The sequence below is a fragment of the Saccostrea echinata genome, unplaced genomic scaffold (assembly GCF_033153115.1).
Source record: "Saccostrea echinata isolate AGI-Se365-2 ecotype Australia unplaced genomic scaffold, CSIRO_AGI_Sech_v1 ptg000014l, whole genome shotgun sequence".
Lineage (NCBI taxonomy): Eukaryota > Metazoa > Mollusca > Bivalvia > Ostreida > Ostreidae > Saccostrea > Saccostrea echinata.
Window position 1 is genome coordinate 7,063,433 of NW_026889763.1, and position 15,703 is coordinate 7,079,135.

A 15,703-nucleotide genomic window follows, 5' to 3' on the forward strand; every position below is an offset into this window, starting at 1 on the left:
TCTGTGAAAGATATGTAGATAGATATGTAAAACATGTAGTGATTCATAAATAAACACCAATGACTGTCCTTGCATATATCTTACTATAAAAAGATGAATTTCTCAATTTTTTGAAAAGAGGAGAGTATGATCTATACACTAGACAAAATTGCTAACGCACCGCCAAAGCAATGTAATAGTCCCTTTCTAAAACTTGCTCATGCCGTTACTTTTGTTGAAATAAGACATTTAAATGCCCAAACTAATAAGTAATTTCAGTATATATATCTACTGGAGCGTAACTATTTCCTAGAACTGCATGAAAATTCTTTTTTGAGGAATAATTTTCAATTTTTTTCTTTGTGTTTGTGTTCTTTATGATTGCATTAAAATGAAACTAATAATAATAATAATAATAAAAGAACTGTTATAGGACAGTCATTGTGGTGCCTGTAGGATGTTTCAAAGATAGTTGTCTCTTTTAAATTATAGAAAATATTGCGATTAGATTGGCAAATATAAAAATGTTTTTGACAGGGGGGTTGCGACATTCAATCGACAAAGCACAATTATTGCAAGAGTGTGATGCAACCGAAAGTGTGCATGGTGGACGGGCACAGATGCCAAAGCACGGGGCGACTACTATGTGATATGATAAACATATCGCTCTACATCATTTCAGAGACATGGACATCGCCGATGTTGCAACCTTTCTGGTCCCCAAAAACCACCAGCTTCATATCAGTACAAAACATTGCGCGAACAGGCTCGGATATTGGTTTAGAAACAATGAGGCCATTTGAGGGTCTTGTTTTGACTCCAAGACATTCGCAAATTCGGCTTCATTTGGCATAATAGCAATTTGAATTTAGTTGTGCCGATTAAACGAATGTTCTATCTACAGATGAGAATGTTGACAAAATATTGTCTAGCTATAAATAGTGTATAACTTGCCTCCAACAGTTGTATCCATCCGTGATTTTAAAAAAAATAGATGAGATGCTTTTCTAAGATATCTTCAAGAAGTGTGTGAAATTAGACCTTCTTTGAAGTCTAAGCTATTGTATGAAAGACAAGAAAATGTTATTTTCGTAAAAGGTTCATTGCAAATTTCAGTTATGTTCACGATCTTTATCTGACCATGTGTAAATAAAAATTTTAAAGATTTATATATCAATAGATTCAGCTATATATGCATCTCATACGAATTTACAACTTTATGGTCCCACTGCGCGACGTGGAAACCGGTCCTTCGGATGAGACCGTATAAACCGAGGTCCCATGTCGCAGTAGGTGCTGGAACGAAGAAGATCCTTCACTGCTCAATGGCCCTAAGTGCCGAGTATAGGTCCAAATTTGCAGCCCTCCACCGAAAAGTGGTGGCGTTTCCATATAAGAGAAAAATTCTCGAGAGGGTCGTTAAACAACAAACAATTTTATGGATAATTTATTCAATATAATTATTCTTATATACATACAAGGCTTGCTCACCAGATTTAGAGAAAATTATTAATTTATATCATTAAACTTAACGAATCCCACTGTGGGACGTGGAGACCGGTCCTTCGGATGAGACCGCAGAAACCGAGATCCCGTGTCGCAGTAGGTGCTGGCATGAAAAAGATCCCTCACTGCTCAATGGCCGTAAGTGTCGAGTATAGGACAAAATTTGCAGCTCTCCACCGGCAAGTGGTGGCGTCTCCATTTGAGTAAAAAATTCTCGAGAGGAACGTCAAACAACATACAAACAAACAAAACAAACATTAAACTTAAGAAAAAAAACCTTTTTGCAAAAATCGAGAACTGGAATGAATTGAAGATTCTGTGGGAAAAAGATGAAGTTAGACTAATTTAGTAACATTTTCAAGGTAACATTTCCCTTTGAAAGTTCTATTTTATTTTCTTCTGAACTATACAAAAATGAGTAGAATTTGTTTTTAGAAATTACGTTAAAATACTGTTCACATACTAAGTAACAGAAACATTTATTGAACTCAAAATGGTTCTTCAAAATTGTGGTGACTTTTTGTGGCCTCGCTACTTTTAAAAGTACTTTTATATTCAACAGCTACAAATTGTAATTAAAACAAAACTTTTGCCAAGAAGAATTATGCATCCACACTCTCTGTTTTACCAGAACCAGACGGATAAACTTATCATACAGATGATAATCCATCAAAACAGAAGGTCGGTGATTTTCCCGCCGTAGAGCTAGAAATTGCTAAAAATCATTTCAATTAAGTTTTAGTTATTAAATATTTACGTTTGTTGTACTTTTCAGATAAATTACTGATGTCAGTTAAGCTCTTCAAACTAACAATATCAGGCCGGTAGCAACGGTTTAAAATGATCTGACAAGCAAAAAAAACCCCCTCCTAATTACTCAAATCCTGGAAATTGCCAGTGCTGGACAATACAACAGAAAGTGGAAATGGCCAACCAGCATCTAAATGAAAATTTACTATAGCAAAAAACTATACTAACAAAAAAGTTTAGGGGGCCCCCTGCCCTCCGCGTTCTATGGGCCTGAATATACAGTGTAATACAATTAACTGTCATAAAACTGGATTCTAAGAAGGGGAATATGAGGAAATACTAAAGTGAAGATAGATTTTGATAAATCGGGGATATAACTTTGACTCGATAGTGAATGTATTAATCCAATTTTTATCATAAAAAATTATGTCCAAGAAAAAATGACAAGGAATACAGCTGAAGTTGTGTTTATTTAACCTTGAAGATTGCATAAACACTAACTTTAGTTATGAGGTCAGATTTTGTGATTTAAACAATTGAATCTTTTAAATAGGATAATACATTGTTATTTAATTTCTTTATAGGGTTTATAACAATTTGCTTCAATATTTAAAATGATTTAAATCATTTAAACAATAAAATATGTTTTTACTGTTATCATGCTCTACGTATGCTCTATGCTCTACGTATGAACAATTTCTAAAACGAGATAGGTTAATTATTGACAAACAAGTTGATGAAACAAGAATATCAGCAGTCTCGTTTAAAGTCATCATTTCGTAAATTCTATGGTCGATACAATGACCTTGTCAGCAAATACAACCTATCATTAAGTCAAATGCTGACTGAAGTTTTTCATACTTATTGTTAGGCCATTATTTACACACTGATTTGTCGACGGATTTTTCCGTTATTTCCCAATCATGACAAGGAGCACACGGCGGGTATGGCCGGTCGGCAGGGGATGCTCACTCCTCCATGGCACCTGATCCCACCTCTGATGTCTTTGAGGTCCGTGTTTGCTCTGCTCTTATTTTGGAATTATTTAATGGACTTTTGAGTCGATTACTTTTCGTTATCTCCACATAATTCATTATAGGGGATTTAAGTTTCTAGCATTGAGGAAGAATAGTAAAATAAAAAAAAAATAATGAAAGTCATTATCACCGGAGATGATAAAAATACACTTTATTATTCATATATAAACAATGTAAAAAGTACGGTGTCTTTTTCCCTCTCTCAGTGAAATACATTTTTCTTTTTCAAATGATAAAAAATTACAGCAAAATCGTGTAATTTTAGAAGGTACATTGAAAAAATCATAAGGTTGTCATGTGACTTCTCCAATTACATGTAACTCTTACAAAATAACATGCAATGTTCTACATGAAAAACAAAATTGTGTAAACAATCTAATATTAATTTTTTAAAAGTAGATAGAAACGTTTCACAACAGAAATTTTATGAAGATGTTTGAAATAACGTTCTACCTAAATTATAACTCTTTAATGCGATTAGTTGTTTTGTCTACAGTTTTTATACGCAGTATTTTAGAAATAAAGTTCGCGTTTTCGTGGATGTTGCAGCATAAACTCCGAAGTCAAGAAATGTTGTTTCTGAAATATTAAAACCTAGTGTATATTAAAAATTGTTCAAAAGTAAGATCTGGGAAATAAATTTGGGGAGGAAAAAAAGCCGAGGCGTTATCCGAGCTATTTATATTTCAAACAACATTTCGAGACCGAGGAGGTCATCCAGCAGCATCCATGACAACAAGATCTTTATTTCAATTCTATAAACAATTCTCAAATACAAATGATTGTTTCCTCTATAGAGAAACGAATAAGGCGTGATTGAGCTGTTCCATTTACATGTAACACCAGACAGGTAAACCTGTTTGTTTATATGTATATCGATTGCAATGCAATGCAGAACGATTTGAACTTTCGTTGGATTAATTATATCCTTTAATCATTTGTAACTTTGTTCGTAACGTATATTGATTTATATTAATTTAGAATTTTTATGATTATATAAAAGGAAAATAAGTCGTAGATTAATTAGGTTGGATTCTGCTCTCAAAAGTAATGAAAATTTTTATCAAGTATATTTTTAGAATCTACACACATAGCTTAATTAAAAATCAAAACAAAAACATGGGGGTCGATGCGCTTCTTTTGGTGCTATGGAGCATTTAGTATAATCTGTTTTGCACTGTAATTACGTCTAACATGTAAATAAATTTTAAAAGTTTTTCCTCAAATATTTTTTATTCAAATAAATTATGGGAACAAACACAGTCTTTCATCTTGAATAGACACATTAAAATTTGTGACAACAAAAAAGTTTCAAATTACTTCGCATGGTCAATTATTTGACCTTTCTGCACTCAAAAAAATGTCATTTTTCTGGCATTGAAAATTTAACAAGCAAAAAGAATCATTTGAAAGTAATGACATTTCATTGAATTTAAGAAGAATGGTTAAAAGTATCATATATTCAAAAAAAAAAAAAAAAAAAAAAATTAAAAGTGAGGATCTGTGATCCTAATTTTTAGGTATTACTAGTGTTAATTTTAAGCTTTAATTATGGCTATTTTTTTCTGGATTTTCACAATATAGTTGCTAAAATTGTCAAAAATGATGATAAAACTCATGACAGTTTATTGTATATAATTTAGGACTAGCATAAAAAAATTCACAGCACAAAATAACACTGTGTGCAGGCTGCATGGAAAAATAGAAATTCAAACTTAACAATACAGTACTTCAAGTACTTCAAAGGAGAAAAATTATCATTTTCTTCCGCCACAAAATATAGTTCCTCAATTAATGCTTTTGGTATGGAATTTAATCTGGGGTTTTAACTGAATATAGTTTAATTGGCATTGTAGAATCCAAATTTATCGTGAGAACTAAAACATTGTGCAGAGTTTTCGAAATATAGGTCAAGACAAAAATCTGCTCAAAAGCTCTTGAGTGAACCTCTTTAACTTGCTTTATGAGCAAAATCGCGGTGTGAAAATGTTGTGGTGAGGTCCTTGGAACAGCGCCTTTAGTTAAACCGGCTGTTTTAGGCAATACACAGCTTATGAATGAATTATTATTTACTCTTTGAATGCGGCTTTTTAGGTATTAAAACGTGTAAAATGACAATTTTCTCATTGTTTTAGATAGCTCAAACCTTAAGAGATCGTATACATGTTTATAATTTTTCCCCTGTAAGAAGGCTATATGATGGTTTGTATGCGGAATTTTAAAGTTCACAAAACACATATAAGTCACGAAATAAGGATGCACGGAAATACGAAAACAAAATACGGAGGGGTCAGATGGAGTTTTGTTTTCGGAATACGAAAATTAAAATGACGGATATTTTTTGTTGTTATTGTTGTTGTTATTAATTCAGTAGCAACTATTGTTATAATTATTGTACTTTTGTTAATATTTCTTAATAAATAAATTCTTAATAATTCGTATAATTCTTTAAACTGTATGGAAATGCACGGAAGAATTTATCATCCGTGTAAAAACAATCCGTGATTTGTATATTTTCTCTATTTCCCTACATCCGTGATTCCGTGTCCTGTCAGTGTTTTGTAAATTGCGTCGGCATTTAATTGAATAGGCCCTTTAAATAGCTAAAACATGATAGACCTGTCATTTAATTAACACGTTTGCAGTCGGATCTCTTTTGATGATCTTCTATAAATTGTGTATTTAATGATAATTAAAGGCCTGTTTTGAACAAAAGGGTTAGCAGATTTTTTTAACACATTCAAAACCCGAATATAAAAGCACTATATAATGTAATTTAGAGTATTGATTCAACAATGCATTTACTAATTATTAACCCAGAGTACAAAAAGAAATCGCTTAATTAGCGAAGAAGAGGCTATCCAAAATAATGAGCAATCTGGAGAAAGTGGGATTTTTGTTCACATTTCTTTTTCTTTCTTCTGTTTTGCCACTGTCTTGGACTTACAATATCAATGACGAACTGAATCTACACACAACATTGTTTCCTACCACATACGATCCTCACGTCAGGCCCGGAGCGAATAGGACTAGTCCTCTACAGATTAACGTAACTTTTTACTTATTCAGTATCAAGGAGTTTGACGAGACTATAAGTAAATTCTCCATCACCGGAGGTCTATCTGTATCATGGATAGATGACCGATTAATATGGGATAAAACAAGTTACGGGGGGATAGAGGTCACTATTGTCCCCCAGAAGAAATTATGGATTCCATTTCTTGTCAATATGCTGGACTATAATACATTGAGTGAAATTGGACATCAGAATATGAATGTAAGGTTGGAAACTGATGGACAAGTAAACTGGGTAACTCCTAATCTTTTTGAGAGTACATGTGATGCTGATTTGTCTTACTACCCATTTGATACACAAACGTGTACCTTGAGATTCTATATACCAGGGTATTTGCCCTCGGAAATTACATTCATGATCACCGACCAGATGTACATGTCGGAGTTTAGTGAAAACAGTCTTTGGGAGGTGACTGAAACAAAGCTATATACTTTCACAAATACTCTTCTTCTCCAGGAGGTACGAATGGCCATCACTATGAGAAGAAGACCAGTTTACTATATATCGAGCTTAATCCTCCCTGTCGCTTTTCTTTCGTTTCTCCAGCTGTTTGTTTTTCTGATGCCGCCGGACTGTGGTGAACGGGTTGGGTTTGCTGTAACCGTGCTTTTAGCGATCGCTGTCTATCTAACTCTAGTTCAAGATAAATTACCAGAGGGGTCAGAACCCAGTGTATCTTTCTTAAGCTACAAGTTGTTGGGAGACTTTATGGTCGGTGTTTTTATTGTGGTAGGCGTTGTCATTGGACTACGTTTTTATCAGAGAGAAAATGACAAGCCAATTCCAATCTACTTGCATACTTTTCACAGAATTTCGCTTTGTGATTGTCTATGTTGCGGGAGAAACCGAAAAGTGCACTTTGATGAGGGAGACACCATCAAAGATATTTCACTGGACCCTGTGTCTGAAATTTTGACATGGCGTGATATTGGAATAGCAACAGATCGTTTCTGTCTAAAAGTGTTTGGATTTTGTCTAATGAATTGTAATATTCTTTATCTCATTGTCCTTTCTATCCTCTCCTAGAGGAAACATGGAAATACTTTTTTCAAATCGCAAAAGACATTAATTTCCAATAAAAGCAGATGAGTTTTTTTGACATAATTTTTTTAAAAACTATTTTCTCCTTTCAAGTATTTACTCTTCTTGGTTATGTTAAAAAAAATTAAGGTCTTAACCCTTAATAGAAATGTTAAGAAATGTTAAGAGAACAAGTTGTTGTCCTTTAAAAGGACGCTATACAGATATACCTAAGGAAATAATACAATTAGTTTGAAATCAATTTGAAAAGCTTGACATTACCATCAGCATGGTTTGGCTTTAATGAAATTACTTTTAATCGGCTGTAAAAACTAAATGAAATGGAGATTACGAACAGTATTCAAGCTCAAAAGTCCATTTAACAATACAAATTTTGGAGCAGAGCAAACACGGACCTCTCAAACATCAGAGGTGGGTTCAGGTGCCATGGAGGAGTGAGCATCCCCTGCCGACCGGTCACACCCGCTCCTTGTGGTCCTTGTCATGATTGGGAAATAACGGCAAAATCCGTCGACAATTCAGTGTGTAAATAATGGCCTAACAATTAGTATGAAAAACTTCAGTCAGTATTTGACTTTAAGGTAGATTGTATATGCTGACAAGGTCATTGTATCGCCCATAGAACTTACGAAATGATGACTTTAAACGAGACTGCTGATATTCTTGCTTCAACCACTTGTTTGTCAATAACCTATCTCGTTTTAGAAAATGGTCATACGTAGAGCATGCTCTTGCGTATCGAACCAACTGAGAAATATAAACCCCGTATGCAGGTGATAAAGGTATATTGCTGCATAAGTAAGGGAAGTTGACGATTGAAAAGTTAAAGTCATCTTGTTTATCATAAAGCTTTGTTGTTAGATTACCATTAACGTCTTTTTCTAGTAAGATATTCAAATATGAAACAGATGTGCCAGACTCTGTGATATCTTTTATTTCAAGCTCACCGGGATATATCGTATCTACATAAGAATGGAAATAACCATTGTTAATTGACAATACGTCGTCGATATATCTAAATGTTGAGTTGAAGGACACAGCAAGTATTTTTTTTCTTTTCACGTATAAGATTTTGACAAATCCTGCTTCATATGAATACAAAAATAGGTCTGCTAATAACGGGGACGCCATTGGTACCCATGGTAATTCCAATAGATTGTTGAAAGACCTGGTCTCCAAAAACCACATAGATATTGTCAATCAGAAACTCATGCAAGCATCTTTTTAGTATCAACTTCAGAGTACTTGTGTGTAAAATTAGAATGTTTTTAACAAAATAATTGCGCAAATGACCAAAGACAAGGTAAATAAATTTACGAGTTCCATTTTGATTGAAAAAGCAGCTGGCAATGATGTCAAAAAGCCTGGACTTTCATTTATCGTGGGGAATGGTTGTATATAAAGTTGAAAAGTCGTAAGCTTTTATGCTGTTGATTTTGGTAAAAAAATTTTGATTTCAAATTTTCCAAAAGTTCCTTGGAATTTTTTAGTACCCACATCTGATTTACACCTTTTCTCGAATATATTGTTTCACAGTACTCCTGAAGTTTCTCCTTCACTACTGTTAATATTTAAGTGAGGGGTAAAGAAAGAGGCTTGGTAGAACATTTACTGGAACCCGCTGTGTATCTTTGTTTGTAAGAATTTTTATGAAGTTTCGTAACCCAGTATAGATATGGTAATTCAAATTCATTTTAGTTGTTGGGAATAGTAAAAATTTCCAAAAACTGACATATGATTTTAAAGAATTTCCTACTTAGAAAGGGAGCTATGGGGTGTAAGATGGATTATCGCTTGTAGAATAAAATCCCAGTTCCTCTAAAATACAATTTCAATAATGAGCATTACAAACAAAGACAATGTTGTTACCTGCTTTGTCAGCAGGGACCAGAACATACTGATCGTGTAATCTATCTAATTCTTTTTCACTTCTGAATTATTGAACACAGAAGGATAGTTGGTTTTCATTTTGCCCTTTAATCGCTTAATGCGAGATTTTAACATAGATGTATACGCGATCTGATTCATTTAATCCATTCTGGCATCGTGTCAAGGTCTTCTTTTTCATGTCTGGCCCATCGCCTGGCGTAATCTTCCACAGAATCCATAATATTTATAAAATCATGATGCCAGTTAAAAGATCGGGGTTCCCTCAATTTTGGCCCTTTTAAAATTATTAATTTAAGGTCCTTATTATTAACTATATTTACGTCACCAGTAATAACGTGTCCAGCAGGACTATAGTTGTAGGGTGAAGAAGAACATGAACACACACGATTGAGGATTATGTTTCAGATACTCGATATCTAGGTTCTGTAAAGTTTTCTTGTAATTAAAACGTTTGGAAGCAATAGTCGATGCATATCTGTAGGAAATACGAGGTGTAGTCTTCACCTTGAAATATGGTGGAATACAAGACTGGATCCTTTTGTGATTAAGACTATTACTTATAGAATAAAATTATTAAGAAATATTAATTATAAACGGTTGCTTTTATTACACCAAGTATACTAATCATTGAGGAAAAAATATATCTATATAGACAGGCACAGACAGATATCAATTAGATAAATTTTATAAAACCATAAAGTAATTAATCATGAGGAAAATCTATATAGAATTTTTGTTTTTTTTTAAATTCATGAAAAACTGAAGGGAGCTGAATCTGTAGAGAGATTACGACATCTAGGGATGGAGGGAGTGGGGAAGGGATAAAATTGTGGCCTTTACTAAAAAATTATATACATGTATATAAAATGACATTTGAGCAACTGTAAAATATAAAGAAATGAAAATGATCAATATATTAATAAAATATCATAAATCGCAAGAATTTTCTGAGTAAAACGACTTTTCAAAACAAAAATTGGAAATGAGTCTAAAAACATTCAAATCAATTTCAGATTCAAAGAAGATATACACGTATTGACTCCTTAAATTGTTAAGGAAATGGATATGACGTGCATGTTTGTAAACCAATTAATAATTATCATTTAAATACCCTTAATTGATGAAAGACCTCAAATCAATCGATACATTAATTTTCATTGATATCTGATGAGAACCTCACGCGTGAAAAACATAATGTAAGACAGGACTCTAGACTATAAGAGATTAAGAGATTACAATTCTGAGGTGATTTAGTAACTTGTCACTGTTTCTGTGGAAGTTCGGAGTTCATCATTATACCTCTGATATAAAAAACTAATAGTGGAATTTTCATCTTTTCATGATTTCAAATCAATTCTCAAAACACGCACACGTTCATTCCTCTTTTGACTTCTTACCGAATGCCCATTTTCTTTCTTTTTTTGTATAATGATCCCGCGTGCCTGGATGGCACTACCAATAATAATTCATCAGAATTTATCCCTTTAATGAAATAAATTTAACAACATACTTCTGAATACTTAATTATAATTTATCCAATGGTAACAGTTTCAATAATGATATATTGATATATTTGTGCACTGCATATTAGATATGAAATTATTTGATAGGATTTTATTAGGTAATTTATAATAATCAAAACTAATTGTTTTGCCAACGTTATTAATACATGTATGAATAAATTAACATGTTACTTTTCCTCAAAAATTCTCAGGCTTTAGAATAAAATGTGGATTTAATCGGCACCTGTCCGGCGTTACATCCGTCAGAGACACAACAGAAGTGACAGTTGTATTGTCCTGTCATTGGAACACTGCCGTAGTTGGTACAGTATTCCAGATGTGACGTTTGGTGGAACCACTTGTTTCGACACTCCTCCTCTGTCACACACCTAATTAATAAAAAAGAGAAAAATGTGTTGATGGACTCCTAAATATCGAAGGTTTTTCCATATTTTTTGTAAAACATGAGATAGGACTGTATACATTATCTTGACTCCTTGCTACAGTTTTTCGATTAATACAAGAATACATAATAATTAAGGATTTTTAGAAAGCCATTCTTCTTTGATTTGATTTCTAAATCAATTTTCATAGATGTTTCTGTGTTGAATTCTTGAGAAAATGATAAATGTATTTAAAAATTTAAGCAAAAGGCTGTTTACATAAATGTGTTTAACCCAAAAATTTGTCATAGGGATAATTTAAGGTCATTTGGACAAAGGTACGGTTTCAATACAAATCTTGCCCAGTATTTTTCAAAAATATGAAAGTGATTTAAGAAATTAAAATTCATGCTTTCTGAGTCATTGAAATTCCATACAGTAAGAGCATACAAATCGTTTTTCTCATATGACTTCCCAAAGGCTTATTGTGACGCCATAGACTTGTGTATTTTCCCGAATTTTCTCAAAAAGTTGCAAAAGACATCATTTTCCAGTGAAATTTTCTTTCAGATAATATAGAGCATATGCATCGCCCACAAAGATTTTCAGAAATATGATTTTTCAAAGGATTTTACACAACATATCCGAAAATTGCAGTGGGCGACAACTGTGAACACTATTTTCTTAAGGAAAAATACCCCAAGAAATGGGTCCTTTTGAGGCTTTTTCTGTTAAAAACTTAGAAGTGTACCAAATTAATGACGTCATATTTCCAGAATGGTCCTATTTCATATCGTATTCTTTCATGATTCATCACATTCTTATACTCAACTCATATTTAAGCCAATTCCATAACTTTTTGAACACATTAAATTTTGAGGGCAAAATAAAGCCCAAACCGTACCTTCTTCTTTGACAGTAACTAGTCAAAAAAGCATGAACATCTTTTTGAAGTCTTCATTTCTTACATAAATATTTCATGGCTTTTTATAAAACTTTCGCTTGTATATACTTAAAATATATATAGCATACATACTTAAAATAGGCAAACTGTTTGCATGACTAATGTGAGCAGTTATGTATTCTTGTTTTACCCCCACTTGAAAAGCCGGGGTATATAGAATGATGGGGATGTTCGTGCGTCCTTCCGTTCGTTCGTCCTTCCGTCCATACATCCGTAACACTTCGGGGGTACCGATCTCTTATCAACAACTCCACTTTTACCACTGAATAAAATTTTAATTAGACTCTCACAGAATCTTTATAGCCTAGTCCCATTATTAACCTTCTATTAAACATTTTTATCAGACAGTTATTTGGGGTTTACCATAGCATAACATGGGCACAGCCATTCTTTCTATTACATTTGGGGGTACCCATCTCTTATCTGCAAATTCTTCTATATCACGAAATAAAATTTTATGGGACTCTCAAAGATTCTTTATTACATAGTGCCATTGTGCATCTCATATTTCATGTTCTTATCAAACATATGTTTGAGGTTTTCCATGGCAAAACATTGACACTGCCATTCTTTCTATGATATACGGGGTATCCATATCTTTTCCGCAACTGCTCCTATACCACTGAATAAAATTTAATAATACTTTCACATAATCTTTATTTTATAGTACCATTATGACCTCCAATTTCATGATAGAACGTTTGCTCTAGAGTAGCAGATTAAGGAGTTGATCCTTACGTTGCAGGTTCGAATCCGTCCGCTCCTTCGGATGAGACCGTATAAACCGACGTCTCGTATCGCAGTAGGTGCTGGTACGAAAAAGATCCCTTACTGCTCAATGGCCCTCAGTGCAGAGAAAAGGTCTAAATTTGCAGCCCTCCACTAGCAAGTGGTGGTGTCTCCATATGATTGAAAAATTCTCGAGAGGGACGTTAAACAAACAAACAAATCTATTTCATGTTCTGATCGGAAAAAATATTTGGTGTATACACCTGTATAACTCTCTTACGAGCATGACCTCCTATACCACTGAATAAAATTTAATGAGACTTTCACAGAATCTTTATTACAGTTGCAAGGTGTCACTGTGCACCTTTTATTGTTTATTCTGATCAGACAGTTGCTTGTTTTTTTTTTTTTTTTTTTTTTTTTTTTTTTTTTTTTTTTAGCAAAAACGGACTTTGCCATTATACTCTTATGGAAGCAGCGGGCAGGGGGTGGGATGGGGTGGGGGAGTGGGATGAGTTATCATTTTTTTTTAGCTCAATGTTCACAGTACCTCTAGATTCAAGGATCCTAGTCTTCAGCTCATGACGAAGGGTGAGATAAGTTGACTAGTGAATAAGCAAGTTTGTCCATCACAAACTTGAATGAATGATACTAGTTATCATGCAAATAGTTTGCATGTTAATAACAGAATGTTCAAAGATATAACGCTTCCATATATAACATGAAGAATAAATTTACTACCATCCTTATGCTTGTGAAATTTGTGAAATCTTGTATCATAAAATTTTCCATATTAGTAGACGTGCACAGCTGATTATAAACATATAATCAATTTGCATCCTAGAATGTCGCAATGAAGACTTATAAAATATTGTGAAGAAGTACAGGGACCACAATATTTAATTGCAAATAAGGACATGCATATGCAACACACTATGTCATACAGTAGGGAAAGTGGTAATATGAATCGATCAGAAACCTGATTTCCCATGGCCACTAGTTTGAGTTTATCACCCGAAGACCTCTTTCTTATAGATAATTGTTATTTCATTTAATCTTCCATCAATTCAAAAGAAAGGGAGAGAGAGAGAGAGAGAGAGTCATATTTATACATGTATTATCTCGCTCTTACAAACTGACCTTTTATAGCTTTTTGGATAGGCAGTTCCGTCATGGACAATGTCAGTCATGCAGAAATGTTCATCCGATGTACAATTCTGTAATCTTCCCAAGTAGATTGACCTCGTATCACAGGAGAGAGATGAATTGGCATCTCCACATGTATGACACTTTCTAATGCCTTTGATAAAATAATGAAAGATTAGTATTTAAACGTGTATATCTATATATTATTATGAATTAAATTCACCCAAAGAAAAGCTTATACAGGGAAGTGATGTTATGCTTTTCAAAGAGTAACTTTTACAAAACTCATCCCCATTCAGTATTAAACATCATTATACAGGGATATCAACAATCTCGTTTAAAGTAAACCTTTTGCTAATTCAACCTTAGTTCTAATGACCTTGCTTTACGAATACAACCTGTCACTGAATGGAATGTCGACTTAATATGTTTTTCATACAAATTGTTAAGCCTTTCATTCATACTGACTTTTCTACGGATTAGCTTTTTTACCCGATCGAGGATAAAGAACACACGGTGGGCATGACCTGTCGACATGGGGTACTCCTCCATGGCACCTTATTCCGCTTCTAGTATTTCCAGATGTCCGTGTTTGCCATGCTTTCATTTTGTGTTGTTGTATTCGATTTTGAGCTTGATCACTGTTTTTTTTAAAAATTAAATCTTTACACAATTAAGTAAAGTATAATGAACATTAGAATAATCTTTTTATACAAAAATTAATTTGTATGCTAAGAGATTTAAGATTAGAGACATATTGTTTTTGTCCTGTCTGAAAATCATGTCAGTATCTCCTTTCACAGTCTTTAATCTTCCTAGCAACTTTAAAACAAAAGAAGTTAGAGACTTTATGTTTTGTAAAGTTATAGAAATTATGACAGGGGGTTTTGAATTAATAATTTTTCATCGAACTTTTAAGTCTCCTTTTTTGATTAGAAGAAAACCTACTCAAATTTATATGGATCGAAGAGGGGTGGGATGTGTTAAGTCAAACAGGTATTCTATAAGTAATGAATGTATTGTTTAAATGGAGGGAGGGTCCGCTTGAGATTAAGGTCAGTTACATTATAAAAATGGTGAATAATTCGTTCCTCTAATTCAAATCAGTACTTTCAATGGTTGGCTCAATGTATGTTGCATTGTTGAACATTGAGAATAAATTTCTTACTATCTTTTATCAAAATATTACAGGAAAGACATTTATTTCAGCATGAACTAAAATGACACATACATTTATATTTAAATGACATTACTTTAATCATTGCTCTCAAATGCGTGTCCAATGATGTAAAATAATAATATCAGCGTGTTAAGAATGTTTGACTGACACTTAGAATTTCTCTTGGATAATCTGCAAATATCAATACAACCAAAGGGGGGAGGGTTACTTTCATTTAAATGTGAAAGGTATACATGCTATGTATCTGTTAGGTATATACATGTATAAGGAAACTGTAAAACCACATACATGAACATGTTATTATTCAGAAGACATGTCAACTATGTCAGTGGCTTGTATTTTGGTCGTCTTTCTGACTTTTTAGTCCCCTACCGGTGAAACCGGAGGGGACTATAGGTTTCCTCTGAGTCTGTCCGTCTGTCTGTCTGTCTGTATGTCTGTCTGTCCGTCTGTCTGTCTGTCCCTCTGTCTGTCTGTCCCACTTGGTTTTCCGCACTTTTTTCCTAAACGCTTGCAGATA

The 15,703-nt window shown here is 33.4% G+C and overlaps 1 pseudogene; it reads left to right on the plus strand.

Moving 5' to 3' along the window:
• Positions 1-5,468: 5,468 nt before the first annotated feature.
• LOC133187045 (neuronal acetylcholine receptor subunit alpha-6-like) lies at positions 5,469-7,377 on the plus strand (annotated as a pseudogene).
• Positions 7,378-15,703: the final 8,326 nt, after the last annotated feature.